Here is a 22,252-nt window from a genome sequence, read left to right as displayed (position 1 = left end):
CTATTAACTGAATATTATTAATATATGTTTTTCCTTTAATTCTCACAACAGTCCATGAGTTGGATATAATTTGTATCCCTGTTTTACAGACAAGATAACTAAGGGTCAGAGAAGTTAAACAACTTGCCAAAAGTCACCCACTGAGCCAGTGTGTTAGGCCTGGTATTTGAACATAGCTCTGCTCAAACTTAAAGCCCAGTCGATATGCTTTGATAGGAGACAGGGAGAGGGAAAGCCTGGGGTTGAGCTAGAATAACATAATGAAGACCTCAGGGGCTGTCACAAAAACCCAGAGAATGCCAAGATAAAATTTGGAAGAGAGAGTCCTGAAGCAGAGTGGGAGAGGCTGAGAGCAAAGCCTGCCTAAGCCTGATAGTCTAGAAAGAACGTAGGGAGAGAAGGGGTACACAAGCAGCAATTGTACAGAAAACATTGTGAAGGGGAGAAATGGCCACACATGAGATATGAGCTTAGCTCCACAATGACATCCACAAGGCCAAGGTGTCTTTTTAGCATATGCCATCCCCCTAATAGAAAGGTAATTGCTTTGGTACCCTGGTGGAGAGGAGCCTTCAGTTTGGGTACCTTATTAAGATATCAACAGACACTGGAGAGTTCAGAGAGGAGCAGGGAGATGATTACAGGGGCTGGAGGGGTTGATTTATGAGGCAAGATGGAAAGACTAGTGCTGTTACCGCTTGGATAAATGATAGCTAAGGGAGGCATAATGATATCTATAAATATTTGTAAGGCGGAAGCAGTGAGAAGAAAAGGGACTCATGTGATACTGATGGAATACAATACCCTCCGTTTCCCTTTGCTGAACTGCCAGGAAAAACTTTCTGACAGCAATGTCATCAGAACCAGAGAAAAATCAGCCACAGGGGAAAGGGTGAAAGTGACAGCCCAGGATCACTTAAGACTGAGCTTCAGGAAAAACTGCAAAGTGTGTTGAAGGGCATCATCTGCCCAATTCAGGAATGGATTGGAGAGGCCCTCATAGAAACTGTGGGATCTATGGGGTCCAGGGCTCATCTTTCACCAGACGCCTCTGAACCAGTCAGGTTTATTGACTGTGTCTTTGTTCAAAATTTCCCCTTACTTTGGAACACAACTCCTATCCCCAGTCGGTATCTCCCCATTGTATGTTGAAGTGAGCGCCTCCTGTAGACCAGGCACTGAGCTGGCGTCAGGTGTGGATACCAGACAATCATTGTCTTCAGGATGATAGTTAACTGGAAAGTCAGTCAAGTAAACTCATAAGAAAATACAGTATGATGAGTGAGATTATAGACAGTGGTCCAGGGTCCTCTAGGAATAAAGAGAGGAAGCCCCTAATCCAGACAGGGGCTTGGGGTGACAATTCCTGAAATGTGACAATGTGTCATGAAAACAACAATGGTTAAGAAATACCCCCCACCCTTTTGTGTTCTGGGAAGTGGCTTACCACAGAGAACAGTGCTTCCCTGGCTTAGATAAGACGGGCCAGTTCACTCTTTTCCACAACTTCCCAGAAGACCTGCACATGAGTCACTACTTTACCTGTGACAAAGCCACTCTCAGACCTTGCCTCTTCTACCTGAACCTGCTGAAAAGCCAGACACAGACCCTCCAACTCCCATTCTTTTGTTCATGAATTAGTAACTGAAATTAGAAATTGTCCTCCTGAAATTAGCTAGATATATTTCCTGTTCAGTTGACTGGGACTTTCAAAAACAATCCCAACTGTAAAATCACCCCACCTGTAATGTGTCCACTCTTTTCTTGTAAAGTCTAAGAAAAAGACTCTGCTGAGACACATTGATCTTCAGGTCTGGAGTGTTCTCCCTACTGCAATAGCTTGAATGAAATAAGTTTTCTTACTAGTTTCTCAGTTTCTTGAAGAATGACTCGCAGTCAAGGCAAGGGGAAGAGGAAACATGAAGAAAGGAGTTCCAAGGAAAGAAAGTACACTGTACACAGGTCCGAAGCAAAGAGGCAGAAGAATATGTTAAGTGGAACTGCCATGATGACTGAAGGGTCATTTCTGGGGGTGGGGTGAGAAATGCAATGAGAAAGGCATCATTTATTAAAGGACATGACCCTAGCCAAGTATCTTTTCTGACTCAGATTCCTTGCTGTAAAAATGGAGGAAAAGATAATAACTACCTCATGAAGGAGGTCACATGGGCAAGTTCTGGCACATGGAAGATGCTTAGTAACTAAGCAGCATCCCCAGGACAGACCTTTGCATGTGGTGGCTAGACAAGAAATATTCCTTAAATGGTTGGTAGACAAAGGTTCCCACATCACCTGCTACACTCAAGTGAATTAGCACAGCCAATTCTCTTGCCACATGATTAGAAGCCAGCACAGACTGACCTTGATGCCCCAGAGTCTGTGCTGTGAGAGTTCTACTCTGGCTTAAGACACTCCACTGTGGTTCAAGCTTCTCAGAATGCAAACAAAAGCAGACCACGTTTCACTCCAGAGTGTAAACACACCTACATTCTCAGAGCAGGTTGACTATACTCTGTACCCTAGAACTGGGGTGGGGTCAGTCTGGTGTGAGAGCCTCATGGCTTACACAGGACACTGCCTGTGCATGGTCAACTTGACCGTGTGCAGAGCCAGCCCCAGCCCCCTGCACAGCCACTTGTGGCAGCTGCAGTTAGTATGGGTGATTGGTTATGAGGGATAAAAACAGTTTTCCCAAACCAACTGTATTCAATGCAACATATTTTTCGTATGTTTAATGGAACAGAAATTTTTATTTTAACCGACTATTATGGGCATTACTAGTGTTCTGCAAAGGAAGCAGAAACCTGGTGGGGAGAGATAGCAGGTAGAGGAATTATATTATTTTTATCATAAGATTAGGGCACTCTGTGTTCTTCTCCCCCAAGGCTCCTTTCTCTCCCTCCCAGCCTAGAAAAACAAGAGATTATAGATGGAGGCTCCCGCTGTACAAAGCCCCAGCTCCATTAACCCTTCCTCCATTGCAATCCAGGCACCAGAGATCCTATTATTTAATTCTAATGTACTGTTTTTCCACTTCCTGGCTCTGGGAGATCCAGATTCTTGGCGCCACAGACTCAAGCATCAGCCAAAGCAATAAAGAGGAGACAATTCTTCATTATCATCCCTGGAAGCTACTCAGTGACAATGAGGGAACTGTGGTTTGGGATTGTTTGTGTTTCTGTATATATTCAGAACACATGTCCTGAAGTTGTGGTTTTAGTGACAATCAGCTTTATCTATTTTAACCATCCTCCTCCTCTACTTTGCTTTTAAAAACTGGCACTTCCACAAGATCAACAAAGATGACAAACTTGAGAAGGAAAGTCTTTGAGATAAGTATGTCCTCTCCCTCAGTTCCCTCTTCCTCTTTAATTCCCACCACAGCCCTGATAACCTTCTGTTCCTCGTCTCCTCTCACCCCTCCATCACTGTCTCAACTGTCATTTTTCTCCAGATATAAAGGAAACCCTGGTTATAAATCAAGGTTCTAATCCTCATGGTAACCTTACCAAGCTGTATAAATGTGGCTAAGTCAATCAAGCAAGGCCAGAAAAACCAAAGGCAATCCCACAGAGTAGTCTCATGCTTGAAGCAAAATCCAGATAAACTTTCCCTGTGGTAAGGTGGACAAGTTTGTAGGATCATGTTGGCACAGAAGATGAAGTCCAGTGTATATTCCATTCTCGCATCTATGTTCCCCATCATGGTTTGCTTTTTGTATGTGAGCTTCAGTTTCAGTCAGTGTTTGGAGTCATGAAATATACTCCCTGGCTCAGAAAGCTGCAGTAAAGTGGACTCAGTTCTTTTCAGCCTGGCTCTGATGTTGCAAACCGTACCTCTTGGAATTTATAAGCATATCACAGATGCTGAGCAGGTGAGCTTTGAAAAATGGGGTTCCGTCTGAATAATCTGTCAGCCTACAGACGACAAAAAGCTATTTCTGACTCCAGCCAGAATGAGTGATTACTTTGATAACAAATTAAAATGAGCTTGGAAATTGGAAATTACCAGAATTAAGCTATCTCCAGTGAATGACTGAGCTCCCCCCTTCAGTACATTTTCTTCTATATTAGCCATAAACATGAGCTCTTCATTAATAGAAATTGGTTCATTGCTACTGGCCACAAGGGGAATCTATCGGCTGTGTGGCACTAACTCTCAACCTGATCAAGAAGACAACTTGTTCTTAATGTGAGTGCTTTCTTAGGAACTTAAAAATTCTTTATATCCCCTTTGGCTTCTTGCATATGAAGCCAATTGCAATGTTCTACTTTTAAATGTTCAAATATTTTCTCTGTATGGGATGTTTATGGCACCAAATAATTTCTAGATGATTACTTTTTTTAATAACTATCTAATTACCATATCAATCAGAAACATCCTTTTGGCTTGTAGAAGGTACCAAGGGACAGAGGTAAGAAACAAAGATATTCCTGTTGCAAACCACTTGCACAGAACTTCCGAGCTTCCTATTCAGAATGTACAGAAGTATTGCTGAATGGAAGGCCTTTCATCCTCAGTGAGTGAGTAGAAGATGGTCCAGCCTCCTCACTAACTGACTGCTCAGCATTCAAAATGAAATGGGTGTCCTGTGACTGCCCCAATTCCTCAGTATCAGGACACAATTGAATAACCTTTTTGTACTTTAACTTCATATGAAGGAAAATGTTGCTGTTTGGTGATGACTGTATTCAAACATTTTCTGTTATTGCTTTGTTTATTGATCCCTGACCTGTATGTGATGGCCTTACATGGTGATAAAACAGAGAGATTAGGGAATTCCCTGGTGGTTCAGTGGTTAGGACTTGGTGCTTTCACCGTCATGGCCTGGGGTTCAATCTCTGGTCTAAGAACTAGGATCCCACAGCGGCACGGCCAAAAAAAAGCCAAAAAACAAAAAAACCCCAAAGGGGTTAATTTTCCAAAGCAGGTGTTACTTTATATTTGTCTTAGCCTTGCCAAGCTGCCATTTCATCAAATGACCCTTGCCATCTATTTACCTATCAGTTGTCTAAATCACAAAGGTGGGTTCCTTGATGCCATCTCAATTCTCCCTGTGATGGTTTCCATGGATAGGTAGGATATGGAAATGATCTTGATATCTATTCTAGCTCTCCCTCACTCATTCTTGTGGCAAGAATGTATGTGGTGTGTGTGTGTGTGTGTGTGTGTCAAGAAACAATGAAAAATAGCCAGTAAGAATTTCCCAAAGTATTGAGTGTTTCATTAGTGGACATGTACCAATATTTTATGTTTTACGTGATGGTGATTTTCCTGCTTCTCTTTCATACTAAGCTTGATGGACAGGCCCTTCTTTAATGTACAAATAATCTTTATGACCCTTGTAAGCAGGTCTGATGATACTCAGCTGAGTAATGTACCAGAACTGAAATTTCCATCTACTTGATGTTTTGCACAGGGGTTTTGATGAAGTCACTGTCACCTGCTATTAACTTAATATCAAGTCTTAATAGATATTAAGTCTCACCATCTCCACGCTGTTGGGGTCCAAATTAATTAAGAAGTAAAAATTCTGCACATAAATCCTCACTTCCCAGGGAGGTAAAAAAGTGTTTAACCTCATTTGAGAGCTCTGAGAGCAGCCTGTGGAAGAAGGTACACCTGAAAGACACACCTAAGAAGTCTGTGCATCAGTGAGGAAACCAGAGTTCCTGCAAAGTTGGGTTCACTTCCTTATGCTCAGCCCTGTACCCTTTTTCTCATCATCCTCACATTTATTCTCAAAATTCACTAGATTCTTCACTTAGTGCCTTATGGTACTAAGTTATGGGGGAGCAACAAAACAACCCCTAAAAAGTAAACTGTTAAAGTATCAAATGTATTAAAAAAATCAAGTGGGGTGTGGGGTGAGACAAGCTAAATGTCTTCCAATCCTGATATCCTGTAAAATGTTGAGAACTATTAAAAATATAAGAATTTTTAAAATTTACTCAATAGTCTTTTGGTATTACCTAAAATTCCACCTTCAGAAATAAATTTCTTATTAAATGATATATCCTCAGAGGGGCAGGGGAAGGGAGGAGGAGTAGGAGAGGAATAAAAAAGCTTCATCTCTGTTAGGCACATACAACTTCATGATTAGAATCTCACTAATAGAGAAGATAGAGTGTTTCAGAGAACATGGGCTAGTGGAACATCCTATAATAGTTGAGAAGATGGTGATTGGTCTTTCCAAAGGTTTGGTAAAGCAATGAAGATAACTTTGCCTAAGTCAAAGTTTTTTATTTTTTATATTTATATAAATGTATTATTTATATTTTGTTTGTTATTTTTGTATTTTATTATTTTTTATTGAGATATAATTGGCACATAATGTTGTTTAAGGTGTACAGTGTGTTGATTTGATACATTTATACATGCAATAAGCTTACCACCTTAGCCTTATAGCTAACATCTCTATCACCTCACACAGTTATCATTTCTCTTTTTGTGGTGAGATCATTTAAAGTCTAGTCTCTTAGTAACTTTGAAGCATATAGCACAGTACTGTTGACTATAATCACTATGCTGTGTTTCAGATCTATAGAACTTATTCATCTTCTAATTGCAAGTTTATACCTTTTCTCCAGCAACTCCCCAGTTCCAATTCTTCATTGCAGATCTACAAGGACAAGAGAAGAAAACAGGGATAAGGAGTAACATTAGGATCTACAAACGGAAAAATTTGGAAAGAAAGATAATTAAATGCTCAGAGATACTTAAAAACCGCATTAACATATAGAGCCTTTAACTTTAATTGCTTATTGGATGCTAACAAAACAAACAGATTTCTCATTTCACCCTTTCTCCTAAAATCTAAATCTACTCTTTGAAAGCTTCCCTTAGGTCCTGTTGGATGTTTTTTGTTGGTTCTAGCCTCCATTTTTTTGATTCTAACTGCCCAAACCTATAACTCTTCTCTAGCCAGATTTCTACCCTTAGCCCCTACAGCCAATTACCAGCCCAGACGAAGCATGGGAAGTGCCTGGAAGTTTGTGTTCCCAGGCCCTTAGTCAACAACTGACAGCTAGGGCTATGGGAGTATGAAAGCCTCCTACCCTCAAGTGGGATGAACCCGAAGGCATGACTTAAACTGCAGAACTTTCCTGGGTCAGCCTGAAGTTACCTTTCACAGGTCCCTGCCTGAAATCTCATCCTTACAAGGCTTTATCCCTTTTCCTGAATTGTTTCCCCCACTTCCTTACTAGATTCTTCCTCATAAATCACTTGCACACAATTCACCATCTTAGGGCCTTCTTCTGGGGAACCCAACTAAGATACACCGCTGCTGGATGTATCCACCTGAAGATCTGGATGAAAACTCCAATTTATTATGGCCAAAGCCAGGGTATCATCATGCCTCACTTATCTCTTTCTCCTGCCATTTCTGTTAGGAATGCAACATTCTCATAGCTACCCAGGCACAAAGCTTTAGAGCCATTTTCTATTATTTCTTTTTAGTTAATAAATTAACATTTTCATTACATTTTATAGTTTATAAAAAATTTTCATGTATTTAATAACTTTTTATTTTCAAAATAAACTAGAAATCTATAGGCCAGATTTGATCATATCAGCCTTAGAGTGAGGCAACAAAGTGTAAAGGAAATTAAATGGGTAGTAAATTGAGTAATTGGAATGAGGACCTCTGCCTATGACTTCGATTGACTACTTTTCTACAAAGCCAGATATTCTTCCTTCAGGACACTTCTCAGATGCTTTCTTTCTTTTTTTTTCCTATTTCTTCCACACAACCTTGGTTTAGAGTCAGGGAGTCTGATTCCTCCAGCTCCGTTTTTTCCCTCAAGACTGCTTGGGCTATTCGGGGCCTTTTGTGTCTCCATACAAACTTTAAGACTTTTTTTGTTCTAGTTCTGTAAAAAATGCCATTGGTAATTTGACAGGGATTGCATTCAATCTGTAGATTGCTTTTGGTAGTATAGTCATTTTCACAGTATTGAGTATTCTTTCTCAGGTGATAGTAGTCATCTCCTAAAGGGGGTTACTCTTTCTTCTTGTTTCATGTCCCTGTCAGATTAAGATCCCTACATCACAGTTTTTTCTCACTTCCCTATGATCTGGATCCTGCAGACATTCCTAGCTTCAACTTCCCTCTTCCTCTGTAACTAATTCTAGAGTTTATTTGTTACTAAATCAGAGTTTAGCTATATTTAATAATACAGAAAGGGGTACCTTGAAGATGGGTGCTGCTGTAACAAACACATAAAGTGTATGCCGCTGACATAGCAACCTAGCAATGAGAGGTGATAAGAGTGATGCAAGAAGCTGGAAAGATGGCTATGCCTGTTAATGCAATGGAAAACTCTTCATAGAACAGTCACTTGTTATATAACTTGGAAGGCAGATCACATGCCTAATGAGATAGGCACTGGAGGAAGAGGTTGGTAAACTTAAAGTTAGTAGTGTGTGTTGAAAAGGTGATTAGTTTCTAGTCGATGGGTTGTCCGCAGAAGTGATGAAGTTGCCTCTAGGTCTGCACCCAAAATCCATCCTATGCAATCCTTTAGCTTTCTTTTCCTCCACAGGGACCCTGGAAGCCTTATGTAGAAGATGGCAAAACCTTGAGATGGAAAGATCCTAGACCCCAACAACTGTTGGAGGAATTATCTCCAAGGAAAATAGCCAGGACTGGCACTGGACTCTGAAATGAAAGGGAAGTAACCTGTTACTGTGTTAAACCCTGAGATGTTGCAATTTGTTTCGATACCAAGGCATACCCTAGTCCATCCTGTTTGAAAGCCTTCAATGCCTACATCTTCTATTCCAACTCCTAGCAGAGTACTATGATAGAGGTAAATGTTCAGTGCTTGTTAAATTAAATAGAAACAAAAACTCATATCATGAACTGATTGTGATGAATAAAAAATAGACAGCCATTTATGGATACTAGTGCACAATAACTACATAAATAAGAAATAAAAATCAAGGAAGAAAATGATTATGTTTAATATCTCTAAGTATTCTTAACAGCTATGAATTGAATTATTCAATTATAACAAAGTGAATAGAAAACAATAATTAGTTGAGACATTTTCAGAAAATACTCATCACAATTCTCCTAAAATGTTTTTATTGGGCTTCCCTGGTGGCTCAGTTGTTGAGAATCTGCCTGCTAATGCAGGGGACACGGGTTCGAGCCCTGGTCTGGGAAGATCCCACATGCCACAGAGCAACTAGGCCCGTGAGCCACAACTACTGAGCCTGCGCATCTGGAGCCTGTGCTCCGCAACAAGAGAGGCCGCGATAGTGAGAGGCCCGCGCACCGCGATGAAGAGTGGCCCCCGCTTGTCACAACTAGAGAAATCCCTCGCACAGAAACGAAGACCCAACACAGCCAAAAATAAATAAATAAATAAATAATAAAATGTTTTTATTTATGTAAATCTTTAAGTAAATGGATGAAATGTATATAAGCTACACTCTTTATAACAAATTTATTGTTTTCTTAGTTAATGCAATAAAAATATCCTGGTGGTTATTTATTCTTTTAAAGGGACAGAAAATATTAATTAGTAAACAATGTTAGCAAACAGCTCAGAGTAAGGGAAGTCAGGCTTGCTGGGGTGTGTGACAGCCACAGCACTCGAGACTAGGTTCATTAAACTGCTTCTTCAATGACTCTGGTTTGCAGGGTCAGGTTCTGGTGGCCCTGTCCTGCTACATTAGTCAAGGTGAGTTCCCTGAACATGACAAAACCTGTCACAGGGACATGTTACACACCAGCAGATACCACAATTCACAAACTATTAAAGTGACTTTCAGAAGCATAGCCCTCCCCACTCTGCTGGCCTCCATAGCTGCCAGTTTTGTCTTTAGCTGAGTGTATCAGACTCCTTCCCCAAGTCCTACTGCTGAGAATTCAAGGATCAGTTGTAGGAAACCCAAACTAATGCATTCCAGGTCACTGTCATTTAACCTCTTTCCACTCATACCTTCTGAGTGGCCTCTTCTCTTTCTATCTATACTCCGACATCTGGATCATTAACATCCATGTAATGAGATCACGGCTTTTTGTCAGTAGGGTCCCTTCCAGCTTCTCTTCAAGCTTTTCTGCTCCAACACTAGATTCCACCCTCACCCTGCCTGCACCCATCCCAGCCTTCCAATAATGTGTCTTGGCACCTCAGTGCTGCAGCCCCTTGCAGTGTGCTGTCTGGGCAGCCTGGGCTCCAGAATGCTGGTTCTACCTCTGGTTAGACCTCCATTTCCTCTCTGAACATTCGGACTCTTCACAGGCACACATCTGCACCTCACTCTTGCTTCTTTTGGATGTAGTCAAAGAAAATCCTTCTAATATGGAGCAGTGAAGATGGTCAAGAGCATGAAAAGAGCATGAAAAGCAGTGAAGCTGGTCAAGAGCATGACGGCTCTACTCTTGGGCTGTCTTTCTCAGTGCCCCAAACCGGTTCACTGTGGCTTGCAGGGTCTCTGCTGCTCTCCTAGACACACTCCTGGGCCCAAATACAGGAAATCACAGCCTCAAAGACTTTTCTGTATTTTCCCCCATGCGGCCTCCAACCCAAGCCCCAAATCATGCCCCATAAGGCTGGATTTTATGTAAATATCATGAGACAAGTGACAAGTGCAGAAACTATCCCAAAGCTTGACTATTGATAATATTAACATACACATGAGCTATTTTGGCAGAGAGAAAAAGAGTGATGTTATGCCAATTGCAAAACAATTTTAAAGTGCAGCGTTATTTATTTCAAGAACTAGGGGAAATATTGAGGTGATTGTTTTCCAGAATTTCTGGAAAAATATCTCCATGCACGTTAGGGCATCTCGAGTCTGCGCAATTAGCAAGGGGATTACCCTCAATGGGCATAATGTATAATACATTTTTAAAGATGATTTTTTTCACGGATTATTTATTTATTTTTTTAAATTTTATTTTATTTATTTTTTATACAGCAGATTCTTATTAGTTAACCATTTTAGGCATATTAGTGTATATATGTCAATCCCAAGCACCCAATTCATCACACCACCACCTCCCCCACCCCCACCCCCGCCGCTTTCTCCCCTTGGTGTCCATACGTTTGTTCTCTACATCTGTGCCTCAATTTCTGCCATGCAAACCGGTACATCTGTACGATTTTTCTAGGTTCCACATACATGCATTAATATACGATATTTATTTGTCTCCTTCTGACTTACTTCAATCTGCATGACAGTCTCTAGATTCATGCACATCTCTACAAATGACCCAATTTCATTCCTTCTTTATGGCTGAGTAATATTCCATTGTATATATGTACCACACCTTCTTTATCCGTTTGTTGATGGGCATTTAGGTTGCTTCCATGACCTGGCTATTTTAAATAGTGCTGCAATGAACACTGGGGTGCATGTGTCTTTTTGAATTATTTGTTCCTCTTTTTGTTTTCTCTGGGTATGTGCCCAGTAGTGGGATTGCTGTGTCAAATGGTAATTCTAGTTTTAGTTTTTTAAGGAACCTCCATACTGTCCTCCATAGTGGCTGCATCAATTTACATTCCACCAACAGTGCAAGAGGGTCCCCTTTTCTCCACACCCTCTCCAGCATTTGCTGTTTGTAGATTTTCTGATGATGCCCATTATAACTGGTGTGAGGTGATACCTCATTGTAGTTTTGATTTGCATTTCTCTAATAATTAGTGATGTTGAGCAGCTTTTCATGGGCTTCTTGGCCATCTGTATGTCTTCTTGGAGAAATGTCTGTTTAGGTCTTCTGCCCATTTTTGGATTGGGGTGTTTGCTTTTTTAATATTGAGCTGCATGAGATGTTTATATATTTTGGAGATTAAACCTTTGTCTGTTTTCATTTGCAAATATTTTCTCCCATTCAGAGGGTTGTCTTTTCATCTTGTTTGTAGTTGCCTTTGCTGTGCAAAAGCTATTAAGTTTTACCAGGTCCAATTTGTTTATTTTTGTGTTTATTTCCATTACTTTAGGAGGTGGATCAAAAAACATCTTGCTGTGATTTATGTCAAAGAGTGTTCTTCCTATGTTTTCCTCTAAGAGTTTTATAGTGTCTGGTCTTACATTTAGGTCTCTAATCCATTTTGAGTTTATTTTTGTGTATGGTGTTAGGGAGTATTTTAATTTCATTCTTTTATATGTAGCTGTCCAGTTTTCCCAGCACCACTTATTGAAGAGACTGTCTTTTCTACATTATATATCCTTGCCACTTTTGTCATAGATTAGTTGCCTATAGGTGTGTGGGTTTATCTGTGGGCTTTCTATCCTGTTAAATTGATCTATATTTCTGTTTTTGTGCCAGTACCATATTGTCTTGATTACTGTAGCTTTGTAGTATAGTCTGAAGTCAGGGAGTCTGATTCCTCCAGCTCCGTTTTTTTTCCTCAAGACTGCTTGGGCTATTCGGGGCCTTTTGTGTCTCCATACAAACTTTAAGACTTTTTTTGTTCTAGTTCTGTAAAAAATGCCATTGGTAATTTGATAGGGATTACATTCAATCTGTAGATTGCTTTTGGTAGTATAGTCATTTTCACAGTATTGATTCTTCCAATCCAAGAACATGGTATATCTCTCCATCTGTTTGTGTGATCTTTAATTTCTTTCATCAGTGTCATAGTTTTCTAGATACAGGTCTTCTGTCTCCCTAGGTAGGTTTATTCCTAGGTATTTTATTCTTTTTCTTGCAGTGGCAAATGGGAGTGTTTCTTTAATTTCTCTTTCAGATTTTTCAGCATTAGTGTATGAGAATGCAAGAGATTTCTGGGCATTAATTTTGTATCCTGCAACTTTACCAAATTCATTGATTAGCCCTAGGGGTTTACTGGTGGCATCTTTAGAATTCTCTATGGTAGTATCATGTCATCTGCAAACAGTGACACTTTTACTTCTTCTTTTCCAGTTTGTATTCCTATTATTTCCTTTTCTTCTCTGATTGCCATGGTTTGGACTTCCAAAAATATGTTGAATAATAGCGGTGAGAGTGGACATCCTTGTCTTGTTCCTGATCTTAGAGGAAATGCTTTCAGTTTTTCACCATTGAGAATGATGTTTCCTGTGGGTTTGTTGTATATGGCCTTTATTATGTTGAGGTAGGTTCCATCTATGCCCACTTTCTGGAGAGTTTTTATCATAAATAGGTGTTGAATTTTGTCAAAAGCTTTTTCTGCATCTATTGAGATGATCATATGCTTTTTATTCTTCAATTTGTTAATATGATGTATCACATTGATTGATTTGCGTATATTGAAGAATCCTTGCATCCTTGGGATAAATCTCACTTGATCATGGTGTATGATCATTTTAATGTGCTGTTGGATTCTGTTTGCTAGTATTTTGTTGAGGATTTTTGCATCTATATTCATCAGTGATATTGGTCTGTAATTTTCTTTTTTTGTAGTATCTTTGTCTGGTTTTGGTATCAGGGTGATGGTGGCCTGATAGAATGAGTTTGGGAGTGTTCCTTCCTCTGTAATTTTTTGGAAGAATTTGAGAAGGATGGGTGATAGCGGTTCTCTAAATGTTTGATAGAATTCACCTGTGAAGCCATCTGGTCCTGGACTTTTGTTTGTTGGAAGATTTTTAATCACAGTCTCAATTTCATTACTTGTGATTGGTCTGTTCTTATTTTCTATTTCTTCCTGGTTCAGTCTTGGAAGGTTATACCATTCTAAGAATTTGTCCATTTCTTCCAGCTTGTCCATTTTATTGGCATATAGTTGCTTGTAGTAGTCTCTTAGGATGCTTTGTATTTCTGTGGTGTCTGTTGTAACTTCTCCTTTTTCATTTCTAATTTTATTGATTTGAGTCCTCTCCCTCTTTTTCTTGATGAGTTTGGGTGTGGTTTATTAATTTTGTTTATCTTCTCAAAGAAACAGCTTTTAGTTTTATTGATCTTTGCTATTGTTTTCTTTATTACTATTTCATTTATTTCTGCTCTGATCTTTATGATTTCTTTCTTTCTGCTAACTTTGCATTTTCTTTGTTCTTCTTTCTCTAGTTCCTTTAGGTGTAAAGTTAGATTGTTTATTTGAGATTTCTCTTGTTTCTTGACGTGGGGTTGTATTGCTATAAACTTCCCTCTTAGAACTGCTTGTGCTGCATCCCATAGGTTTTGGATCATCGTGTTTTCATTGTCATTTGTCTCTAGGTATTTTTTGATTTCCTCTTTGATTTCTTCAGTGATCTCTTGGTTATTTAATAACGTATTGTTTAGTGTCCATGTGTTTGTGTTTTTTATGTTTTTCTCCCTGTAATTGATTTCTAATCTCATAGCATTGTGGTCAGAAAAGATGCTTGATATGATTTCAATTTTCTTAAATTTACTGAAGCTTGATTCGTGACATAAGACGTGATCTATCCTGGAGAATGTTCCATGCACACTTGAGAAGAAAGTGTAATCTGCTTTTTTTGGATGGAATGTCCTATGTATATCAATTAAATCTATCTCGTCTATTGTGTCATTTAAAGCTTGTGCTTCCTTATTAAGTTTCTGTTTGGATGATCTGTCCATTGGCGTAAGTGAGGTGTTAAAGTCCTCAACTATTATTGTGTTACTGTCGATTTCCTCTTTTATAGCTGTTAGCAGTTGCCTTATGTATTGAGGTGCTCCTATGTTGGGTGCATATATATTTATAATTGTTATATCTTCTTCTTGGATTGATCTCTTGATCATTATGTAGCGTCCTTCCTTGTCTCTTGTAACATTCCTTATTTTAAAGTCTATTTTATCTGATATGAGTATTGCTACTCCAGCTTTCTTTTGATTTCCATTTGCATGGAATATCTTTTTCCATCCCCTCACTTTCAGTCTGTACGTGTCCCTAGGTCTGAAGTGGGTCTCTTGTAGACAGCATATATATGGGTCTTGTTTTTGTATCCATTCAACAAGCCTGTATCTTTTGATTGGAACATTTAATCCATTCACATTTAAGGCAATTATCAATATGTATGTTCCTATTACCATTTTCTTAATTGTTTTGAGTTTGTTTGTGTAGGTCCTTTTTCTCTCTTGTGTTTCCCACTTAGAGAGGTTCATTTAGCATTTGTTGTAGAGCTGATTTGGTGGTGCTGAATTCTCTTAGCTTTTGCTTGTATGTAAAGCTTTTGATTTCTCCATCAAATCTGAATGAGATCCTTGCCGGGTAGAGTAATCTTGGTTGTAGGTTCTTCCCTTTCATCACTTTAAATATGTCATGCCACACCCTTCTGGCTTGTAGAATTTCTGCTGTAAAATCAGCTGTTAACCTTACGGGAGTTCCCTTGTATGTTATTTGTCGTTTTTCCCTTGCTACTTTCAATAATTTTTCTTTGTCTTTAATTTTTGCCGATTTGATTACTATTTGTCTCAGCGTGTTTCTCCTTGGGTTTATCCTGTATGGGACTCTCTGTGCTTCCTGGACTTGAGTGGCTCTTTCCTTTCCCATGTTAGGAAATTTTTCGACTATAATCTCTTCAAATATTTTCTAGGTTCGTTTCTCTCTCTCTTCTCCCTCTGGAATCCCTAAAATGTGAATGTTGTTATGTTTAATGTTGTCCCAGAGGTCTCTTAGGCTGTCTTCATTTCTTTTCATTCTTTTGCCTTTATTCTGTTCCACAGCAGTGAATTCCACCATTCTGTCTTCCAGGTCACTTATCCATTCCTCTCCCTCAGTTATTCTGCTATTGATTCCTTCTAGTGTATTTTTCATTTCAGTTATTGCATTGTTCACTTCTGTTTGTTTGTTCTTTAATTCTTCTATGTCTTTGTTAAACATTTCTTGCATCTTCTCGATCTTTGCCTCCATTCTTTTTCTGAGGTCCTGGATCATCTTCACTATCATTATTCTGAATTCTTTTTCTGGAAGGTTGCCTATCTCCACTTCATTTAGTTGGTTTTCTGGGGTTTTATCTCGTTCCTTCATCTGGTACATAGCCCTCTGCCTTTTCATCTTGTCCACCCCTCTGTGAATGTCATTTTTGCTCCACAGGCTGCAAGATTGTAGTTCTTCTTGCTTCTTCTGTCTGCCCTTTGGTGGATGAGGCTATCTAAGAGGTTTGTGCTAGTTTCCTGATGGGAGGGACTGCTGCTGGGTAGAGCTGGCTGTTGCTCTGGTGGGCAGAGCTCAGGAAAACTTTAATCCACTTTTCTGCTGATGGGTGGGCCTGGGTTCCCTCCCTGTTGGCTGTTTGGCTTGAGGCGACCCAACACTGGAGCCTATCCAGGCTCTTTGGTGGTGTTAATGGTGAACTCTGGGAGGGCTCACACCAAGGAGAACTTCCCAGAACTTCTGCTGCCAATGCCCTTGTCCTCATGGTGAGACGGCCATCCCCTCCCTCTGCAAGAGACCCTCCAACACTAGCAGGTGGGTCTTGTTCAGTTTCCTATGGGGTCACTGTTCCTTCCCCTGGGTTTTGATGTGCACAGTACTTTGTGTGTGCCCTCCAAGAGTGGAGTCTTTGTTTCCCCCAGTCCTGTTGAAATCCTGCAGTCAAATCCCACTAGCCTTCAAAGTCTGATTCTCTAAGAATTCATCCTCCCATTGCTGGACCCCTAGGTTGGGAAGCCTGACATGGGGCTCAGAACCTTCACTACTTTGGGTGGACTTCTGTGGTATAAGTGTTCTCCAGTTTGTGAGTCATCCACCTAGCAGTTATGGGATTTGATTTTATTGTGATTGTGCCACTCCTGCCATCTTATTGTGGCTTCTCCTTTGTCTTTTGTTGTGGGGTATCTTTTTTGGTGAGTTCCAGTGTCTTCCTGTCAATGATTGTTCAGCAGTTAGTTGTTATTCCCATGCCCTCACAAGAGGGAGTGAGATCACGTCCTTCTACTCTGCCATCTTGAACCAGTACCTTTCTCGGATTTTTAAAATTGTACTTCCCATCTGTAAAAAGTTTTTAAGCACACATCTCTTTTTTATATTTATAAATCATATCTGTATAATATTGTGTGATTGCATTAGGAACATTATGAAACACCTACACCAAGTAGAAATTTAAAAGGTGAGATGGGAGAGAAAGGAAAAAAGGAAAAAAATATCAGCCCTCATATTTTCTCCACTTCCAGTATAGAGTTTTATATACTCCCTGAGGAACAAGAATCCCACTTTGGTGATGACTATTCTAAGAAAAGTATAGTAAGTGGTAGATGTTACATTAAAAGAGTCAGTGACATGATCATCATCATCCAGCAGGGAGTAGACTTGCGTAGATAGGACTTTCAGATCCTATTTTTAAATTCCTGCTCTACAGCTCAGAGTAAAGTTTTCCCTGCAGCTGGAATATGCATTAGTTGTGTCTCCCTTTACTGATATAAGTCAGAATGTATTTGTTATGGATGTTATGGTGGATCTCTCACCATTTCATCATAAAGAAATCTGTGGAGTATTCAACATTTCCCAGTCATCTTTGTCCTTGGTTCTGTTGCCTAAATTCTTCCAATTTTGATTTCTTCCTTGGGGGAATCATGGCTCCCATTCTTTCCTCCTTCTTATGGATCCATCTACCAGATCCCTCTACGGACAGATGTGGAGGTGCTGACGGGGAAAAATGATCCAGGTGCCTTGGCATTTTTTGTTTCCATATGATAGGCACCCACTGAAACCAGCTAAAGGGCATCGTGTGATGTCCTTGAATCTCCAGAGCACAAATAGCATTTATCTCTGGGCAGCGGGCAGCTCCAATGTGGGTTTTTGTCAACCTGTCAATTTTTTTTTTTCTTAAACAGAAAGCAGAGTTCAGTAAATAAAGATAAATGATTGTGCTCCTTCTCTGCAGACCCTGGAGCTAAACTGAACAGGCCTCTTATGGTTTGGCCCTGCTTCATTGACTGTTCAGACAGCCCAGTAATACGACAGATGTACCCAGCCGTTCCCTCTTCCCCGCTGTCCATTAGATTATGTTCATTTTGTCTGAGATGCCATTAGAAGTCTCAAGGTCAAAGAAGTCACAGGGAAGAAAAGAGGATGACTAATTTTTTCCTGCAGCCTTTCATTGCCCAAAGAGCCTCCAGACAGGTGGGCTCCTGCTTTGTAAGGGGCACAGAGAGGGGGGCTCCATGCAATTTATTTGAAATAAAATGCAGGTGTGCAATTAACCCAGACACACTTCTGGCAACCAGCACAGCCCAACACTGGAAGTTTTGTTTGAATCAGGGGAGAATGTTATTTGGGATATTTTCCTAAATGACAAATGAATGGTTCGCTTGCAACAACATGTTGAGGAAGAGCTTGGGGAGCAGTGGGGGCTAACATTTCTTTCTTTTCTTTCTTTCTTTTTATTTTTTTTAGAAAAAAGAAAAAGGGTACTAATGTTTTGGTCCCAAACTGTGTTTCCCTTGGGATTTCTTGAGGATATCATGCAAACGGGGGGATTTGTCCCTGCTTAGCAGCTGTGATTATGCACGTAATGGTCCTTGAATTTATATAGTGCATTACTCCTGAGCTCAAAGCACTTAACACACATGGCCACATCATTAACACTTAGAATCATAGAATGTGAAAACTGGAGGAGACTGTGAGGATCACCTGCTTCAACTCCTCCATATACAGAAAAATGTGCAGTGCTGTTATATGGGGGCCCTTTACTTGCTTCATGCATATGAGGCAGATCATCTTTCTAAATGATGACAGAGGCTACAGTTTCTTCATTTCTAAAAGCCCCCACAGCATCTAGCATAAGCGTGGGTGCAAGAGAAAAGAAACAAGCCATACCATTGACTGGTACTTAGAATTATAGAGTTAAATAGTTGGAAAATTAAAGACCACCTAATCTCTCCAGAAATCTAAGAGTTCTGCCCAAATGTCCAGAAAGGGGATACACAAAAGGGAAATTATGTAAGAGGACTCCAGTTTCCACCACTACTTCAACTAGATCCACTCTCACTAATTTTTAAATATTTTGCGAGACTATATGATATGAAGTTACTGTTTGAAAAAAGTTCTCTGTTACTTAAAATTTAAAAAAAAAAAAAAACCTTAGAAAAATCTGCCTATAGCATCCCCAAGAGATCATCATTTAACTTTCCCTTGAGCAAGTGTGGGAAAAACAGCAGAATTTAACTCCTGTTCTACTTCACCTTATAGAGTTTTGGTTGCGTGAGGCAAAGCTATGACCAAAAAGTACACAGTGATCATATGTATGTTTCTGACACCGTTGTTCCTATCCAGTTGCATTCAACAAGTGTTTATTGAACATCTTGTTATGGTTATCATTGCACTGGAATGAAGACTATGTGTAGTACCAGAAAATAAACTCTTGATGAGTTTGAATGATATTTGAGCACAGAAAATCCAGAACATACATATATAACTATACATTTAAGAATATAAGCATCAATATGCACAGTTCAAAACATAAGAGAATAAACAAAAGATAAATTAGGTGAAAAGAGGGACAACCTGAAGTCCATTGTACTTGGAAGGGATCTTAGATACCATTTCTTTATCAGATGGGTAAGCAAAGACCCAGGGAAAGAACATGATATGCTCAAGATTGCCTGTCAGAAGAAACATAACCGCTACTGACCCACATGTCTCCCCTCCTCCAATTTAGTGTCCTTTTGTACATTATGTTGCCTTATTTAAACTATGAAGAACTAGAATTTGAGAAGAAATCAGGGTTTAAACTAGGAATGGAGAGAGGAGAGCTCATTCAGTGCAGGAGGAGGAACCAAGACGGAGGGCTGAGTGGGCCATGACCAACTCAGCTGTGACGTAAGTCAGATGACTGTAGAAGACAACTCCATCTAGCAAAAAATGTCATCAAGTAAGATCCCTGCATAAGGCACCTCGCAAGATGCAGTGAAGGTAGCAATAAAACGATAAGTAAACAATGCGGTTTTTGCCTTCAAGGAACACTTTCCAGAGTAAAGGGATGACAAATACTCACAGACATCTACAATTCAAAGTAAGGTGAGCCCCATAATAGAGAGGCAACCACAGCGCTTGGCAGACTGAGAGCATCTACATACTAATGACTGTCAAATCTCATCCAGACTCAGCTCTAGTGTTCCAGACTCATACATCCAGCTGCCTGTTGGCATCTCTACCTGGATGTCTTATGCTGTCCTCAATTTCAAAAGACCAAAACTGAATACATCACTGCCCCTGCTTCCTGCATCTTCCAACCCCAATCATCCTCCTGAGTTTCTCATCTCAGCAACACATCTCAGTTTACCATCTTAGTAAGTGGCAACACCATAGCCACACCATCTACCCAGTTACTTAAGCCAGAAAGCTTGGAGTCATTCTTGACTCTTCCTTCTCCTACACTCCCTCCATCCAATCAACTCCTGGTGATTTTGCCCCTTAAATAGCTCTAAAAACTTGTCCTGCCAATGCCCTAGTCCTAGATGTCATTATCTCCTGAACCGTACCACCAGTGTCTTAACTCTTCTTCTTAACTTCTCCCTTCCAAACCATGATATACATTAGAACCTAAATGATCAGTCTTTAATTCATATCTAATTGTATCTTTCCTCTTACCATTGCTCTTAGGATTAAGTACAAAACTACTTAACATATTACAAAGATTTTCCCCATTTTTCTCCTACTCACCTCCCCAACCTTGTTTCCCATCAATTTTCTTTCCCTTTATACTCTCTCATTTTAATATTCCATTAATAGGGGGTTCTGCTGGATTCCTTCATATTGCCATGTTTTATTCCCTTTGCCCATGGAGTTTCCCTATTCATCCCTATTGTACCTTTCCCACATGAAGTCACAAGGGCACACACAGAGACAATACAGGAACACATGCTTCACCTAGCTATCTCCTATTCATCTTCATATTTCAGCTTAAATCTCACTTCCTCCAGAGTTTCCCAGACCCTAGACTAAGTATAGACCCATTTTCCATAGCATCCTATTTGCTCCATCATAATATGTACCGTACTTTATAGTAACTTTTTAAAATGGCTGTCTTCCTCATAGGAGTGGAAGACCTGACTTGTGCCCTGCTCTATCCCTAGAACAAACAGCACGTGCACACAGTGCTTAATAAATAATGAATGATTACTTCGTGATATGCAGAGCATTTAATCTCAGGTAAGTAAGTCTCCGAATGTTTAAAGGAGGACACCCTTTAAGTGAAAATTAGGTATATTGGAGGCAATTTAAAAGGTTCTTATCCCAGCAGGCTGGTGCCATGCCTGGATCAGACCATGGCTGAGATCATTTTACTGAGCATTAAATTCATTCACAAATGTTAATGGGTCTGAAAAAAAAATAATTGCAATGGTAACAAATTAGGAGTCTGTTACACTAACTAACTTTTCTCTATTAACACAGAATTTACTTTGAAGAGCAGAAAGAGCCAAGTGAGCAGATTTCATAATTGCAGAACTTTATTTTCACTCTATTCTAACTTTCCCAGTGAAAGAGAACATAAAGAAAGCCTTTTTCAAATGGATAATTACACACCACATCTCAGGATTATGAGATACTGTGTAACCTTTTCTCCTCCTTTTCTAATGTGACTGAGTGCCATCGTCGAGCTATTCTTCCCCTCATGGGAAAAAAAGCACTTTGAGTCACTCTTCATATCTAATAGCATGCTTTCATGTTTATTAACATATACCCATAAAATGCATAATTTTTCAGTACATGAATGAGCCATGTGGATCAGCTAACCCAAACTTCTATTTTAAGAAGCTGAAAGTAATGTCAAGAAAAGTTAAATGACTCCTTCTAACATGAAATTCTGGAATAAGAGAAACTTACATCAAATGAACAGTAATAGCTGCCTTTATGGAGAAACAAAGTAGGCAGTCATCCTTAGGTGTGGAAAGAGAAGATGGAGTGGAATCAGGTGTCAAAGCAAAGGGATCAAAACTTGTTTCAGAGACTTGCTTGCTCAGTTCAGATGGTTTAAGGCAAACCACTTTTTTTTGACACTTACCATCCTCTGCACACACAGAAAGGTAAGAGAGCACAGACCTAAGGAGCATGGACGATGGAATCACACAGACTTGCCTCCAAACCAAAATGATTCCCAATCACACCATGATCCCCAAAGTATTATCTCCCCCACTCTGTTTCTTCATATGCTCATTTTTCTGCTACATTTATCTCCATTGCACTTGTCATCATCTGATTTACTGTCTATTTATTTCTTTATTATCTATCTTTCCTCATCAGCTTCACCAGAACATAAGTTCTATATAAGCAAGAAATTAATTTTGTTCACTGCTAATCCCCAATACCTAGAATAGTACCTGAAACATAGTGAGTATGTAATAAAAATTGTCATGTTTGAATAAATGAAGGAATTAATGGTAATTGTATTAAAT

Source organism: Balaenoptera acutorostrata, chromosome 13, assembly GCF_949987535.1.
Source record: "Balaenoptera acutorostrata chromosome 13, mBalAcu1.1, whole genome shotgun sequence".
NCBI classification, from domain to species: domain Eukaryota; kingdom Metazoa; phylum Chordata; class Mammalia; order Artiodactyla; family Balaenopteridae; genus Balaenoptera; species Balaenoptera acutorostrata.
Note: the sequence above shows the minus strand (reverse complement) of the source record.